We start from the raw sequence: 16,753 nt of genomic DNA, 5'->3' as shown, positions 1-16,753 counted from the left end.
CTTGAATAATAGTTTCTTATTCTCAATGGTGACTTCATGGGTAATTAAAAACAAGATGTGAAAAAGTTCAAGGGAAATGAATACTTTTGCAAAAAAGTCTTTGCATATTTAACCCGATAATCTTAGGATCTATTTATCTGTTTACATATTTGTATTTTTTCTACCTTGGCTGAACAGGAAGTGGACATACCGTCGGTATTACCACACATCAAAAGAAGAGACCTCTTTAGGAAACAACATCAGCTGCAGCAGCAGCTGCATCAATAGGGACCTATTGATGCTCACGCTGAAACATTGTTTTCTCAGCGTCATATTTCTTGCCTTGTTTTACGGTAAATGACTTTCTTCTACAAACAGCCAAGCACCAATATTTCTAAGTTTTGTAGAGAGTTTTTAGTGTGAAAGCAGTGTCACTAATCTCATTTCTCCTCATTTGTCAGGATTTACCATCTTTCTTGTTCCTTTGATGAAACCTTTGTGGGTAGAAAACAACCCATAAACACAGTAAGCTTTCTGTTAATCAACACCCATATTTGAATGTCCTCTTTAGTGATATGACCAAACATCTAACTGCAATTGTGTTTAGTTTTCGGTCCCAGGAACTGAAGATCAGGAAAGACAGAAACAGGAAATGAAGGATATTCTTGTTGACCTGCAGAATAAGATGGACTACCTTCTTCCAGCTGCAGATTTATTACCGAACTTTGCGCTGAAATCACAAGGTAAGTCATTACTATCATAAATCTGACTGAATGTTTTAAGCTTAGATGGTTTTAATTCACTTTCTGTGTGTGTTTGAAAACAGGCGCAAAGGTTTTACAATGGATGCCATCGGCCGTACATCCTGGCCAAATACAGAGATGCAGTGGGTTTGGGTTTGCCCCAGAACGGCCATCGATCCACCCAGACATTGTTATTCAGGTATGAACTGAACTGCAATCATAATGTAACATGAATATGAAGCAGAATGGTATTTCTATATGATGTAATATTTAGAAAACTTTTGTTTATTATTTTGACATCCCACTCAAACTTTGAACTCTTTCTCTTCAGGGGAGGACTCGCCTACACCCAGGAGAGTGCTGGGGATTTGAAGGTTCCCAGGGACATTTAGTCATCGCCCTGTCCCACAGAGCTGTCATTAGTCAAGTCACCTTGGGTCACATTCCTAAAATGGTGTCCCCAACTGGTAACATCTGGAGTGCTCCCAAGGTTATGTAGGCATGCGGCTCAGGTGGTCGCTGGGGCAGAATTAAACAGAAACACACAGTCTAACTGTCAGACATATTTCTAAGAATATTTGTCTAATTTTGGTTTACAGGGAATGAGGGAGCCTGAACAGGAATGGACTCACCTGGGAACTTTTATCTATGAGGAGGATGGAGATCCTCTTCAGACCTTTGAGCTACCGGTATGTTTATCCAGTTGCTTTTTTAAGCTACTTTCCTTAATTGCTTTGCAACATATTTATAGCCATTGAACTTTTCAGTGTTTTCATGTTAAAACTGTAAACATCATCGAATTCTATTGGGACTTGATCGGTAAACCATGTTAACAGAAAGAAGCTCATATTTGTGAACACAAAAGAAAACTGTACATGAAGAAAAAAAAGCTCACACTCAGCCAGTTTGAATATGGAGCATCTAAACATGTCATTTTTAAAACTTTGCTAGATTCCGTTTTGTATTTAGGTCTGGACTTTGAGTATGAGATGCTTGATCTAAACCTTCCCATTATATTGTTGGATCTGTGTTTAGGGTGGAAGGTAAACCTCTGACCCAGTTCTTAAAGTGTAACATACCCTTTCACCCCTGACAAATTTTGAAAAATAGCATCAAAGTGGGCGGGGCCAAGAGACACTTTGAGTGTGGGGATGAGTGCTGAGTGGAGGGAGGGAGTGGGACTGTACCTGTGGGAGGTACGCTAGGCCCTCCCAGTACATCCACTTTGTCACTATATTTATAGATTCTTCAGGCTTGTCTAGAGATGTTTTTCAAAGTAATTAGTGGTAAATCTAGAGAGTCTTTTTGTCTGTTGTTGGAGACTTTAATGGCGATAACTCTCTGTTGCTCAGATGCAGCGAGCAGTTCGCACCCGAGTATGAAGTCTGCCATAAGATTCTCCTTCCTCAGCTGGTCTCACACAGTCATCCTCAACACTCTATAACTTTTATGGACAGAATCCCCTGGTCCTTCTGAGGAGACCCATCCCTTGTGTCTCTGCTTTTCGCAGATGATGTAGTCCTATTGTCTTCATCAGGATGACCTACGGCCTTCACTGGAGCAGTTCGCACCCGAGTATGAAGTAACTAGGATGAGGATCGGTCACCTGTTAGATCACTGTAGGATCGCTGTCTGTGCGTGGTCTTCATTGCCGGCAGTAAGTCGGGCTTGCTTCTGGTGAGAGCTGGCCTCCACAAAGGTTGACCTGATTCTGTTTATAACTTTTATGGACAGAATCCCCTGGTCCTTCTGTGGAGTTGAGAGTGTCCGTTTTGGTGGCCTTAGGATTGTGTCTCTGCTTTTTGCAGATGATGTGGTCCTATTGTCTTCATCAGAGCGTGACCTACAGCTTTCGCTGAAGCAGTTCGCAGCCGAATGTGAAGCAGCTAGGATGACCTGTTAGGTGACCGGTGTCAGAGAAGTTTAAGTTTTGTGGGATTTTGTTCAAAACTGAGGGAAATTTGGAGCAGGTGATCGATAGGCAGATTGGTGCAGTGTCTGCTGTAAAGAAGATACATCGAGAAGATAGAGCTGAGGTAAAAGGTAAAGCTCTAGATTTACTGGTTGATCTGTGTTCCTACTCTCAGCTGTATTCATGAGGTTTGGGTCAAGCGGCCGAAATGAGTTTTCTCCGCAGGTTCTCTGGGCTGTGCCTTATACTCAGGGCAAGAAGGTCAGTCATCCGGGAGGGACTCAGAGTAGAGCTGTTACTTCTCCATGTCTAGAGGAGCCAATTGAGGAGGTGTGGGCATTTGGTCAGGCTTCCTACAAGCCTCCCAAGTGAACTGTTCTGAGCATATCTCACCGGAGGAGTCCCGGAGGAAGACACACATTTAAAAATTGAATAATGCTTGTCTCTTTTCTATCTTCGCCAGTCGAGGCACTGTGCTTTGGTTACCTTAATGAGAAAATTGTACCAAGCCCAATTGCTACAACCAACAGAAAAATTAACTTCCCTAAGAACCGATTGACCAATGACCATGGCACCAGTAGTGAGATGATTTTAGTAAAATTAATGCCTAGCTGAAAGATTTGCACAAAAATGTCCTTTTGCACAAAACATTCTATCTATTTAGATAGAATGCCAAATAACATATTTAGACAGTTTGTCGGCAAAATAAAATTGATTTGGGGTGAGTTTCACTTTAAGTCTTCTGCAGGTTTTCTTCCAGGACCGATCTGTATTCATAGCTATTTCCATCTACTAATGAAGACCAACCACCCTCATCACCTTCCACTTCACAATTATGTGCTTCTTTGTGTTGGTCTATCATGTAAAATACCAATTAAAACATGAACATTTGTGGTTGTATGACAAAATGGGAAAACGTTAAAGCAATGTTGGTGGTGCTCTTGCAAGGCTTTGCAATCTCAAAATATTTTGCCTCTAATAAACTCCCTTTAAGCTCTACTGTATTATATTAAACTAATACATAATTTTATCATTGCAGAGCCACGAAAAAGTGGCCTTTAGCTCCATAAAGCTTCAGATAATTAACAACTGGGGCCATCCAGATTACACCTAACAAGCGAATTCAAGACGTGTTTCACTGAGAGATCGCTTAATCAGGATGGATTGAAGGTAAGTATGGACTCAGGTAAGATTTCTAACTTTAAGTTTTTCTAAAGCTTCTTTGATTTCTTTAGCTAATTTCTTGATCACGTGTTTGTTTCTACCCACATTTTGGATTTGGAGTGTATTTTACAAAAGCGATACAATCATTTGTTAATGGGTAAAAATTAGGAGCAGGAGAAAACATTAAGGTACAAAACAGGGCTTTCAAATTTCAAATGTTTAAACATCCATTTCATTTATACATATTTTGCCTATCTGCACCACTTGTGCCTGCATTTTATTATAACTACAACTAAATTGTATTTAGCAAGTCTGTCTTATTTCCCTCAAAATGATAACTGGCATGGATGAGTTTGAAGATTTCATGGAGAACAACTTCCCTATGGCTTCAAGACGATTCTGGCATCTCAGGAGGAGGGAACTTCGGATTGAGATCTTCATCTTGGTCATGGAATACTGGACCAGCTCTACACCCACAGCAGGCTCTTGGAGGGTGCATGGAAGTTCACTCAGCCAGTCTACATCTGCTTTGTGGACTTGGAAGAGGCGGCCGACTGTGTCCCACTGGGAACTGACCCTTCTACTCGGTAACCTCTATGTATGGGTGTCTGAGCTTGGTCTGCATTGCCGGCAGTAAGTCGGGCTTGCTTCTGGTGAGAGCTGGCCTCCACAAAGGTTGACCTGATTCTGTCTATAACTTTTATGGACAGAATCCCCTGGTCCTTCTGTGGAGTTGAGAGTGTCCGTTTTGGTGGCCTTAGGATTGTGTCTCTGCTTTTCGCAGATGATGTAGTCCTATTGTCTTCATCAGGATGACCTACGGCCTTCACTGTTTCAATCCAAAAACATAAAGCAAAAAAATCATGCGACCCAGCATAGAAACTAGGATGAGGATCGGTCACCTGTTAGATCACTGTAGGATCGCTGTCTGTGCGTGGTCTTCATTGCCGGCAGTAAGTCGGGCTTGCTTCTGGTGAGAGCTGGCCTCCACAAAGGTTGACCTGATTCTGATAATAATAAAAAGAACAGCCATGTGACGTCACCTCAGGTAGGCGGGACTTCTGGAGAAAACAAAAGCTATTCGTTAGCATACGTGTAACGTCACATCCGGTAGGTGGGACTTCTTGGGAAGGGATGGATGCATAAATTCTTCACGGGACCTGTGGTGGAGTTGAGAGTGTCCGTTTTGGTGGCCTTAGGAGTCACATTCGGTGGGCGGGACTTCTGGTCAGGACACGTTGGAGACTATATTGCTTGGCTGGCCTGGGAATACATTGGGGTTCCCTGGGTGAGCTAGCCCAAGTGGCTGGGGAGAGAGAAGTCTGCACCTCCTTACTTAGGCTGCTACCCCAGTGAACAAACCCGGATAGGCAAAAGAAAATGGATTGATGGATGGATGGATACAACTAAATTGAACATTCGTAACAGAATGTTAATATTTTCATATAATTGGAATGTTTTGGATTCAATGTTTTCTCCAGGTGATCTAGTTTTCCACAAAAACAAGGGTTAGCTTTAGAGAACAATGGTTGTAAGAGGTACATTCATTGTACCTCTTACAACAATCCAGGATATTGCCTGGATTATGTTTGTTGTTTGTTGTCCTGTGTTTGTGTTTTTTCCATTCTCTATCTACAGGTTACAGTGCTGTGGTTCTGGAGCTTCGCCATCCCTCTCTCTACGCCTCCTTGCCTCCACGATGTGCTGCTCTACATCCTTGTCATGCACAGTTGAGTTTCTGTTTAATTTTGTATCTTGTCACTTACACGGGTATCATGTATCAATGTTGTTGCTAACTTTGTGTTTTGTGTTTCCGCAGGTCCCAGCATTGTGTTTGTGTGACGTCACATCCGCACGTGGGACTTCTTGGGACGATGCATAAGTTCTTCACGGGACCTGTGGACGTCACATCCGGTGGGCGGACCTCCTGTAGACAGCAGGCGGCCCTTTGAAAGCCATTTTAACATAAATTCGGTTTCGTCTGACTTTCCGTGATTTACATTCGCAGACGGCTGCCCGTCCTGAGTCTGGTTCTGCTGGAGGTTTCTCTCAGATCAAACTGAGGTTTCCTCTCCACTGTCGCCATGTGCTTGCTCAGGATGGGGGATGTCATCAAATTGGTTTATGATCAGTTTGATGGGGTTCGCCGAGGACCCCTCCGGAGAATCGTCACCTTAACGTGGTGGAGGGGTTTGAGTACTCCAGTGATCCTGATGGCTTTCTATTATTATTTTTATTTTATCTAGACATTAGGGACCTAATGGTCTCTAATGTTAAAGATGGCTTCAGGGATGGGGTCAACCAAGAACGATTCAAACTCTGTCCTTCCAAATAAATAAGGAGTTTTCAGCAGAAAATAATGCAAGCTTGACTTTATTTCTTAAGGACCAAAATGAGGATCCCCATGGGTTTGACCATTCCTTTAAGACATTTTGTGATCAAGAAATTAGCCTAAAAGAAATCAAAGAAGCTATTTGTGTTATGAAGCAAAATACATTTCTTGGGAATGATGGTTCAAATAACGTCACTGGATCTGTCTTTAAACGGGACACATATGTGGATTCATTTGCCCCATTTATGAAAGTAATGTTTGAAGAAGCAATAATAAAGGAAGAGGTTCTCCTTACTATTCACCAAGGCTTGATTAAATAAATTTCAAAACCAAAAAAAGACATATTTAATATAGAAAATATAGACCCGTTAGTCTATTAAACAACGATGTTAAGATTTTTATACTCATCTTTGCTAAAAAATTGAAAGCAGAGCTAAATAATATTATTTATGAGGAACAACCTGGTTTCATGGCAGTAGGAATATTTGGTGTGGTTTTATAGTTTATACTTTTTGTTGATTTCTATAAAGTATTTGACACTATTAGTCCTAAATTTATGTTTAAAACCTTAAAACAAGATATCTTGAACGTATTTATCACTGGCTACTCAATGGCAGCAATAGTTCAGATAAACTGACCTGTACTTCACAGAGATTTGATATCAGTGGTAGAATTAGACAATGTTGTCTTTAAGCCTGTTTTTATTCCTACTTGTCTCTCAGATCATGTTAGGTCATATCTAAAAATGTCAATACCAGTAAATCAGACAATAGGGAAGAGAATTTAAATTATCACAACTGGCTCACAACACAGCAATGTTTCTTTCCAATGAAAATGAAAAAGATAAAGTAGTTTCTTGTATCCAAGAATTTTCATCAGGTTTGAAAATGAATTCTGAACACCCTTCGTCCCTAATGGGGTCGGAAGGGTTGCTGGTGCCCATCTCCAAATCTCCTAGAAATTTGCCACATACCTGTTATCAGTCGTGGAATCCAAAATCCCCAACAAGAAATCTGTTTATAAGAATATTTTGACAAGTTTGAAATTCAGTACTTCCGGTAGGCAGGTCTTTCGACGCAAACAAAACTGGCGTTTTAAGTCACCCTGGTGCTTTGTTTGTCTGAAAATCTGCTGTTTGCTAGTTAACAACCAGTGTTTTGTATATCCTACAATGATAAACTGCGCATTAGATGATTAACGCAAGTATAGCTTCAAAAATGTTTAGTTTTTAAAATGAAGCATTATTGAGACAGATTATTGTTTATTTCTGTTTTCATTTCCAGGTTTAACAAATTTACATTTAATGGGTGGCGAAACACATCGTGCGTTACATAACATGTCAAATCCGTCGCTAACATAATGACAACAAAAGCTATTCCGTTAGCAACATTTATCTATTTTTTTATTCGATTACTCGATTTATCGTAAGAATAATTCTAGATATCTAGATGTCTAAAATGCATTTTGACTAGACAAAACTACATTTTTACAATCCCGGATGGTAATTTAAGATATCTGCATTTACATTCTGACTGGTAAGAATAATAACACAAGATAGTTTCAATTACATTTTGACAGTCAAGATTTCTTTCAAGATATCTTAACATAACGTATTCACAAGCTTTCTGTAATTATGATTTACTTCCTGACCCCTTCGTTACCTCCTCAGTCAAAATTACAATTTTCATCCATCCATCCATCCATTTGGCTTGTTGCGGCCACACAGTTTGCCCCCCTGGACTGCTCTAGGGGAGATAATTCCATTTTCAACATGAAAGTGATGCATTTTCAAAAATCCTTTTTCATTTTCTCTATTTTTCTTTGTTTTATTAAACTTTCAAAGTGCTACACAAGTCAGGGACGTTTAGACTTTACAGAATACAGATTCAAGATATCAGTAATGTCATTCTGATTAGTCAGAATGCCAATTTAAGATATCTTTAATTTAGTTTTGTCTAATTATTATTTCCTTTAAGATATTTAGTTTAATTTTCACTAGTCAAAACTAAAATTGAGATATCTTGAATTTACTTTATAACTAGTCATAATTTCATTGTAGATATCTGAAATGTGTATTTCAGATAGTCAGTAATTCATTCTAGATTTCTTGAATTGAATTGTCCTTACAACTCAGTGGTAAATCTGACGTTATTTCGACTTGTCACAATGTAATTACAGATATCTTATATCTTATATTAGAGATATCTTGAATGTAAGGGTGGTAAAACCGAAATTATGTTAAAACGGCTTGCTATTAACGTCTACATGTGTGCGGGTGGATCTGCATAACACTTTATTTTGACGGGATGTGAATAAGATGTCATGACACCGTAATAAACATGACATAACACCTGTCATGAACATGAGTAAGTCTTTGTGAATAGCATCCTTAAAATAACTGGCGCGATGCCTGCAGTAGCCTACGGTAGTCATTTCTCATGGAGCTGCTTCCTGGTTGCCGGTGTTCAGAGCGAACAGCGGAGAAGAGCGCTGATGGTGTATTTACACAGGTGAGCGGTCATTTCAGCCATTTCATATTCAGGCAACGGACGAACCGGAAAATTTATTTCCTATGATCCCGATCTCAACAAAACTAGATTTATTTATTTTTAATCCAATGCTTTCAATCCTGGTAGATGAGTTTCTGCGTGTGACGAACTAAGGTCGCCTCGGAGAAGCGAAACGCAGAAGAGTCAACACAAAAGCTATAAATGTCTGGGCAAGGTGAGAGTTCATCAGTTAAACTCACTGAAGATGAATGCATAAACGAAAAGCTGGCGTATAGACATTTTTTATGAGCATATTTGTGAGCCTGTCTATTATTGAATTGAATATAATTTAATTTTTTTTTAAATAATTTTTCTCCAAGTTAACTTGAAAAGTGAGCTGCTATTGTTACGGGTTAATTTTCTAAACTACAGAAAAGTTATTGTTAGGGAAGCTCAACTGTGAAAAATTGGACTGATGTTGATATGCGATAGAAATACTGCGGTTATGTTAAATTTACCAATGTTTTACATGCTTTTGGGGGAAGGGGAAAGTGGGATAGATTCCTCATTACTACAGTGTTACTGGCTAAAATGTAGCCAGTAACATAACGTGTTCACAAGCTTTCTGTCATGTAGTGAACCAAAATACAACAGTAAAGGTAAGTTTTATGTGTAAACTCATACCAGAAAGGGGTTTAATTTAATAAATGAGCCATGGACCTTTCCTTCCTCTGCTACATTGACAGGAAGAGATTCCTTGCTCTTTAATAGCTCACTACCACTAGTCTCCCCCTGCTGGTCGCATTTGGTCTATATCTAGATACTATATAAAATGAGACATTAACATATTTAACTCAAACTGCTGGCAAGTGCACTATGAATTTAAACAACATTCAGATCTGTAAATATGCACATACCAGTAAGAGTAAATATACTAAACAACTTTCAATCCATCACAAAAGCACCCCAAGTGTTTACAATCAGTGCTGTCTTTCATTATCGAACAAGAACCTTTATTATATTCACAATGACTAGATGTGCAGCTTGCATGTTTATTTTATACAAAGCCGTCAATTCTAACAGAAGCACAATCATCCTCCATCGTCTCTACTTGATGTTGTGCATTTGTTATCCCAAGACTCCTCTTTGTAGGATTTTTCTGTCTCTTCCTGACCCCCTTCGTTACCTCCTCCTCTTTCTAACAAGCTAGCTCTGGGCCCAGTGAGGTGAGCAGAGGTGAGGTTGTGAGGAGGCAAGGTGTATTGTTTAGAACCACTTCCCACTGACATCCAGGTAAATGGGTAAGTGTGCACTCTCATCCATATTCCAGTAACCCAGGCAGAGGCATTTGGCCAGAGCACGGTTGGGGCCAGGACATGAAATATTAAAGGGATAAAGTGAAAGGTGGAGTACCCAGAGGGCCTCTGGACAGTTAAACAGCTCTTTGTGTGGATGTGTCTTTGCTGCCTGTATCCCCAGCTGGTATTCGCCTCTCTAGGAGTGGGGAATATTAGAAACCCTGCATTCTACTTCAGCCAAGGTCAGCACACTAAAAAAAAGGAAGAAAAAAAAATACATGTAAGCATCAAACTGTGCTCTGTGATCAGCTCTTACCATCCTAGAGCAGAGATGGGCCATGTTCACAGCTCGCAAACAAATCAATAAATCTGTAGATTGCAAGGCTGGAGATGGGGAAGATGTGGGGGGAAAAAAGTGAAAGATTGAGCCTTTTTCCCTTTTTTTTCCCCCTAGCTTCACTTGGCAGGATGAGACCCAGCCTGCTGTTTGACTGGTTGGGTTCCAAGTAGGGACTCAGATATATCAGATTTCAATTAACCGCAGTTCACGAGGGCCATCCACAGAGTTGACATGGTCTTCACACTCTCCATCCCCCTGTTTAGTTGCAGCCCAGGGGAGTAGTTAATGAGATGGCTCTCTATCTGGCTCTCCATCTCTTCTCTCTTTCAGAAGGAAGCCTGGCATTCTGGGCCAAGGAGGCCTGTTGACACCTGGGGCAGGTGCTTGGCCCATTTCACTGTGGCTGCAGCCTCCAAGCATGTTTTGCTCCATTTTGCGCTGTGGCGAGCATAGCTGCGAAAAGTCAGATTGCAGGTGTGCTGCTATATCAGAGAACTGTAAGCCATTGGATGGACGTAATTAAAACCTGCTGCGTCCCTCAAAGCATGAACACAGATAGAACAAGAGAGAGAGAACAAAATCATTTTAGCTTTAGCCTGAAGTTTTTTTTAAACACTTGAAATGTTGAAACTGATAACTGAGTTATACAAACTGATATTTACCTTTTGATAATCATATGAACCTAGTATCACAGTATGCTGGTTCAGTGTGTGAAATTAGGATCTAGTCAAGCAAAGTAGGTATTCTAATTCTTATCAGGAATATTGTTCCTTTAATTTTATGAAGTCTATTTGCGTTATTTGTTTATTTTAGACTTGATCTTTAGTATATTCAGCAACATTCATCAGGGTAAAGAGTCTTATTTGATTTGGCACATAATGCATTGCTTTTTTCATTCTTTGAACAACTGTAATTTGAGGTTTCTTTATGAATGTATGTAGCTCTTTGACAAGTTTTCTGATTACGCTTTCGACTCCTCTCTCAGACACTTTACAGAGAACATCTGGCCATTTAATCATTCAGTAGTGAAAACGTGCTTGTCTGAGGACCTGATTATGGCCTGTAGATGTGCAAAGGTTTGTCTGTGATCAGTCCCATCAATCTGTTTTCAAAGAACAATGTTGCTATGATTTTGACAAACCTGTTTGCTTATTGTGACATGCTTCTTGTTGGTAATGAGAAACATTTTTTATAGGCCATCAGAGAGGACGCGGTGAGACACAGCAGGGCCCCTCTGCTTGTCACAAACGCTGACACACACGCACACACACGCAGGATTGCTTTGCAATACTAACCAGTTTTATTTATTTTCTTGTCTTTTATTTCCCTTTTGATACTTCTTTTCTTCATGTAATCAATATCATTTGCTGGTGTCAATTCCACATGCCATTCCCATTTATGACTAATTTGCGTTAATTTCTTTGCGTTGGAGCATTACTTGGATTGCAAATATATTTACTGAGCCAAACATGTTTTCCCCACTTTATCAAGTCACTATACCAGCAGGCTGCATTGGATTGCAATGCCATGGCAGACATGACTGAGTTTTCAACTGGAAGGTGAAGGATAAAGATAGGCAAATGCATCATCTAAACAGTTGGATGTGATTCTGAAACTTCTGCTTTTACATCACGTTTTGGTATATCATATAAAGAAAAGAATACTGATCAATCCCCCCTTCTTCTACAGGGGCCTCCTTCCAAAACTCCTCCAGGGGAGTAAAATTTACCCTCAGACTAAAGGGAGGGAAAATAAAGACTTACCCCAGTATTTCTATGGCATGCCAGCAACATTCATAACCAGAGTGGGCCAGAGAGTCGGGAGGATGCAACAGTGCATCTGTCACCAAGAGGGATGGTGGTGTCATCATCAACTGTGCTGTGGAATCACACGCAGTCGCTCTCAGATACACTTCTTTATGGAGGCACCTTTTACATTCTGCTGAGTAGCCCCTGGAAAAATAAAAGCTAAATCTTAGCTGTCAACATCACCCTTTTCAGCACTACAGTACTGTCCACAGTCTGGGCTCCCAACACGACGGTGGAATGCTGAAATTTAGCAACGTCTCTGACGCTCCATACAGGAAAGAAGAAACAAACAAAAAAAGCCTCTTTAAATCATTGCATTTCTCTGTGCAGATACAAGTATATGGAGACGATGAGGTCTTGGCTTAGATGCACAGCAGTCGCCTCGGAGAAGCGAAACGCAGAAGAGTCAGTAATAAAGCAGACGAAATGCTCAGCCGGACCCAGAAGGGCAGACAAGCAGTGGAGTGAGTGTAGGAGAGATGGCAAAGGGAAGGAGGAAAATAGCAAATTAGTCAAGACAGTAATAGCAGAAAGAGATGAGTGTAATGTGAACATCAGTGGTCCCCAACCATCGGACCGCGGACTGCACCGGGCAGCAAGAAATAATTAATTGTGACTCCAAATACAAGTTCATGCAAAACAGTGGCAGAGCTAAGAAAGAAAGAACGAATTGGAGGTTGATTGGTAGGGGAAGAGTTGCATCTGCATTATTTATGAGACGTGTGATACTCAAAAAATAAATAAATAAAAAGCGCAGGCCCATTTTCATATGCAAGTTTCAATGTAGGAGAATAAGATAGTGAACAAAGAAAAAGTTCAAATTGACCTGATAGTGATTCTTTAATGTAATTAATGAAGCAATTGCAGTCATAAAAAAATCATAATATAAAATACAACCTACATTTTCATTAAAATTTATTGTTTGACATACCAACTCTTGCAGTTGTTTAACAAATTCACACATTATGTTTCAAAAGGAATTGATCCCTACAAAAGTTGTGGGGTTATTAGTACTTGCAACACAGTGACTGAAAATAAAATGCACAAAATTAAAATGGTGCAAACTGCTGGTGCTGGGAATAGCAGTAATGGAAATCTAACTATAGATTCAGTGTCAAAGTCAGCATTAAATGAATAGTAAATCAAACAGTAATTACACAGAAGTTCAATGCAAAGTTCTTACAAATGCTAAGTTGATTATTGCTGATAATACTTTAGGAACAAAAAAATCCCTCGATTAGAGATCATTTTGACAACCTCAGTGTGCTTTGTTTTTGTTTCTTTTACAATTACATTTTACTTTGGGAAAGAAGCACAAAGTCTGCAGATAATAAAGGACAACTTTAAAAGTATTTCAAATATAAATTATGATTCTAGTACTACTAAGGACCGACTCAAAAACCTCTGAAGTCGTTGTATAGATCTTGGTGAAGCATGTTTAAAAAATAAAAATAAAAAAATTCAAAAGTAAAAATTTGAAAGAGCAAAGTCACAAAGAAGGTTTGTGAATGACAAACAGTCCTTGGTTTATGTCTGGGAGTATCTTGGGTCTTTTACTGTTAAATATTTAGAATAAACAATCAGAGAGATGCACATAAGATGATAAACTTAGAGTGCATTTTAGGTGCAATAGTTTCAGCCAATGTCTGCTTTAGCACAGCATCACTGAAATAGTGGCTAATGAAGAAAAGATCATTTCAAGGTCTTATTTTTGTATTTTATCAACTTTATTGCATTTATTGTGTGTCTGGTCTGATAGTTTGAGAGTCAATAAGAGCAAATTGATCCCGATTGGGACATCTCTTAATTCTAACATACATCAGTGTGATTCCTGGAGATGAATTTGAAGAAATTATATCTTATTATGACTATGTCTAAAAGCTATTTAAGTCTGTTTTACAGTAATTAGTGACCATGAGGGCAAAAAAAAACAACATCCTCCGAGTTCACACACAATCATAAAACATAAATCACACCTATTTTTCTTGTCATACTATAAATGATCTGTTTCTTACCAGGTCTTACCCTTTCTCCAACACAACCTGAAATGAACAAAAGCTGTTGCCTCACCTTTTGATTTAACAAAAACGTGAGCAGAGTGAGAATGAGATTCTCTCTGCCTTTATTAGCAGCAGTAAGTAGCAGCCAGGTGCTACTAATCAAATGTATTTGATTAGCTGATCAACAGCAGGTGTGAGCAAACCACAGCAGCAGAAGTTTTGTTCTGGATTTTTTTTTTTTTTTGTTGTTGTTTTTAGGCGACAAGTTCCTTGATTTTAACCAACGTAGGAAAATATTTAAAGGTGACAGAATAATCTGTGTCAATTCGTTTTTGTATCCAATTGGTGGGTTTTGTAGTTTGTATTGTTTTCTAGTTACATGATGAAGATGTTTAGAAACTTTAGAGGATATTCTGTGTTAGCAGTCATTCCAGCTGTTATTTTTAAGACACGATATGTACTGGCTGTTATAAGAGTACATAAATGAACACACACCAGATGCTGGTCATTCCACACCTTTGCAATTTCTTTTTATTTATTTATTTTTGCAGTTTTAGTTGTTTTCGAGGATCTGTTTGCCACAGAGCGTTTAATGTCAAAAGTGCAGCAGTTCACGTCATTTTATGACCTCTGTAACAATAAATGTTTTGAACTAGTTCTTCCCATACCTACTGTAGTTTATTATTAAGAAATGTGGTTACATGTCTTAAAATTGTAAAAATCTTCCTGCAAGTGGTCATTATTCTTGGAATTATTTCAGTCTGTTTGTCTATATTTGTTTGATTGAGGCTCATAGTCTCTCAAATTTGCAAAGAGCTCATCCAAATCCAGATTAGAACCAATATGGAAATGCAGTGTGATGCAAGAAACAGAAAATAATGTGCAGCTAAACTGATTGTGATTATTTTTGAGTATATTTGAGTATTTCCATGATTATTTATCTTCATAATTAATCAAATGTACTTTTCTACTAAATTAAAAATATGGATGACAAATCATTATTAAAATGGTTAAGTACATATGGGTACAAAGTGATTTGTTTAAATAGTCCATGTAATTGATTAAAAAAATGGTAACATGTTGATACTAAATGGGAGTATAAACTGGAAATTCTTATGAAAAAGCATAGCATTGAAATACATTTAAAAGAACCCAGTCTACCTCTCAAGACTGGGTGACATTACTGTTCATACGCTACGAAAATACCTCTAATAAAGTTTTGTTCAGCAAAGTGGAGCATGCAGATCAAGTTGTATTTCTCTCTGGCAAATGATTAGCATGTGTGAATTTAGCTGGACAACAGGCCTGAACAAAACACAACCTTGAGACCTATTTCCAAAAAGAAAAAAAAACGTAAATTCAGCCGAATTAAACTATACATAACATACATAAACATCTGCACATGTTGGTAATTTTAAAGGCCAAACATTTTCTTGAATTCATGATGTGGAACTGCTCCATTTTGCGCTGTGGCGAGCATAGCTGCAGCATGCTCCAGGGTGAGACTGCGTTGAATTTTTGATGGTGTGGAAACTGTGAAACAAACCGTTTAACTTCCCCGTGACAGAGGGGAGGCAGAAAGCAGGTGCATCTGGAGCTCAAAACGCAAGGATTTATTTATAGGACGTGTTCGAAACCAGTGTCTCTGTAGACTGATGAGATGAGATAAATTAACTGTGAGAAACATAACAGGTTTGATTTCAAAGAGAGCCAGAAGTTACCACTTTATCATAATTTTTAATTAGCTTCAGCAAACAAATGGGCATTATAGCATTTAAGTTATTAGTTAACTTCAGTGATCTTGAAGTGAAATAAAAATATGGAATAATCATGGAAAATACTGTATCTATTAGTGAGCTAGATTTGCACATACACAATCTGCATTTGCATTATGTCTCAGCCCCGGGTCATTGGTGTCCACTAGCTCTGTCTGTCAAAGAGAAGTAATTGCATCATGTCGGCGGACAAACCACCGCTAACGCAGGCAAACAGAAACTGCTGGAGGTGTTGTGTTCCTTCTCCCTGGGAGCTCAGCTCTCTGATTCTTTCTTCTCTTTTTTTCTGAAAGGTGGTGATGTGGTGTCAGACTGTCGCTTCCTCTGATCTGCAGTCACACAGCGGATTCCCAACGAGCATGTCATCGAGGGCTGGGGGGGTGAGGGGGGTAGGGTGGTGTGGTGTGTGTATGTGTGTGTGTGTGGGGGGTGCTCAAATGCTCTGCTCGTTACTCTAAACACTGCCTAATTAATAATGTTGTCAATATTTTTTTCCAAAGTTCTCTTGTATACACTTGCATTTAAGTAGAGGTGTGGATCTTTGCAACTTTTGTGCACAGAAAAAGTTGCACCAACGTTTTACATACATATTCGGATGCTGAAGCAGCAGGACCAAACAGGTACCTGCCTCTCAATTGAGTTTAAACATCTGGAAGGAAAGAAAAACAGATATAAAAACTAATGGAGGGCAATTTTCCATCTTCTGGAAGTCAGTGCTAATGCTGCACACTTTAATGGTGGGATATGTTACTGGTAGGTGACGTGGATTACTTCCTTCCCTAGCAAACATGGAGAAATGTTTGCACTTGCTGTCATATTTAGTTTGAATGAGTCATGATCCCTGACAGGTAGGGACATTTGACACTGATGATGTTGAAGTAAAGGTCTAATTTCTACAACTTCTGCCACATAA

The 16,753-nt window shown here is 39.2% G+C and overlaps 2 long non-coding RNA genes across 2 annotated transcripts; one reads left to right on the top strand and one right to left on the bottom strand.

The window, feature by feature from the left end:
* The first annotated feature begins 666 nt into the window (after window positions 1-666).
* Window positions 667-1,190, top strand: LOC122828067. Its single transcript, XR_006370159.1, has 3 exons — window positions 667-722; window positions 806-921; window positions 1,054-1,190. It is a non-coding gene; the product is annotated as an uncharacterized LOC122828067 (long non-coding RNA).
* An 8,420-nt stretch (window positions 1,191-9,610) lies between these two features.
* On the bottom strand, window positions 9,611-14,180 carry LOC122828066. The gene is made up of 3 exons (XR_006370158.1): window positions 14,081-14,180; window positions 12,021-12,209; window positions 9,611-10,168 (listed from the first exon to the last, which is right to left on the bottom strand). It is a non-coding gene; the product is annotated as an uncharacterized LOC122828066 (long non-coding RNA).
* Between the last annotated feature and the right edge of the window lie 2,573 nt (window positions 14,181-16,753).

Source organism: Gambusia affinis, linkage group LG03, assembly GCF_019740435.1.
Source record: "Gambusia affinis linkage group LG03, SWU_Gaff_1.0, whole genome shotgun sequence".
NCBI classification, from domain to species: domain Eukaryota; kingdom Metazoa; phylum Chordata; class Actinopteri; order Cyprinodontiformes; family Poeciliidae; genus Gambusia; species Gambusia affinis.
Note: the sequence above shows the minus strand (reverse complement) of the source record. Positions and strands in the feature narration are given on the sequence as shown.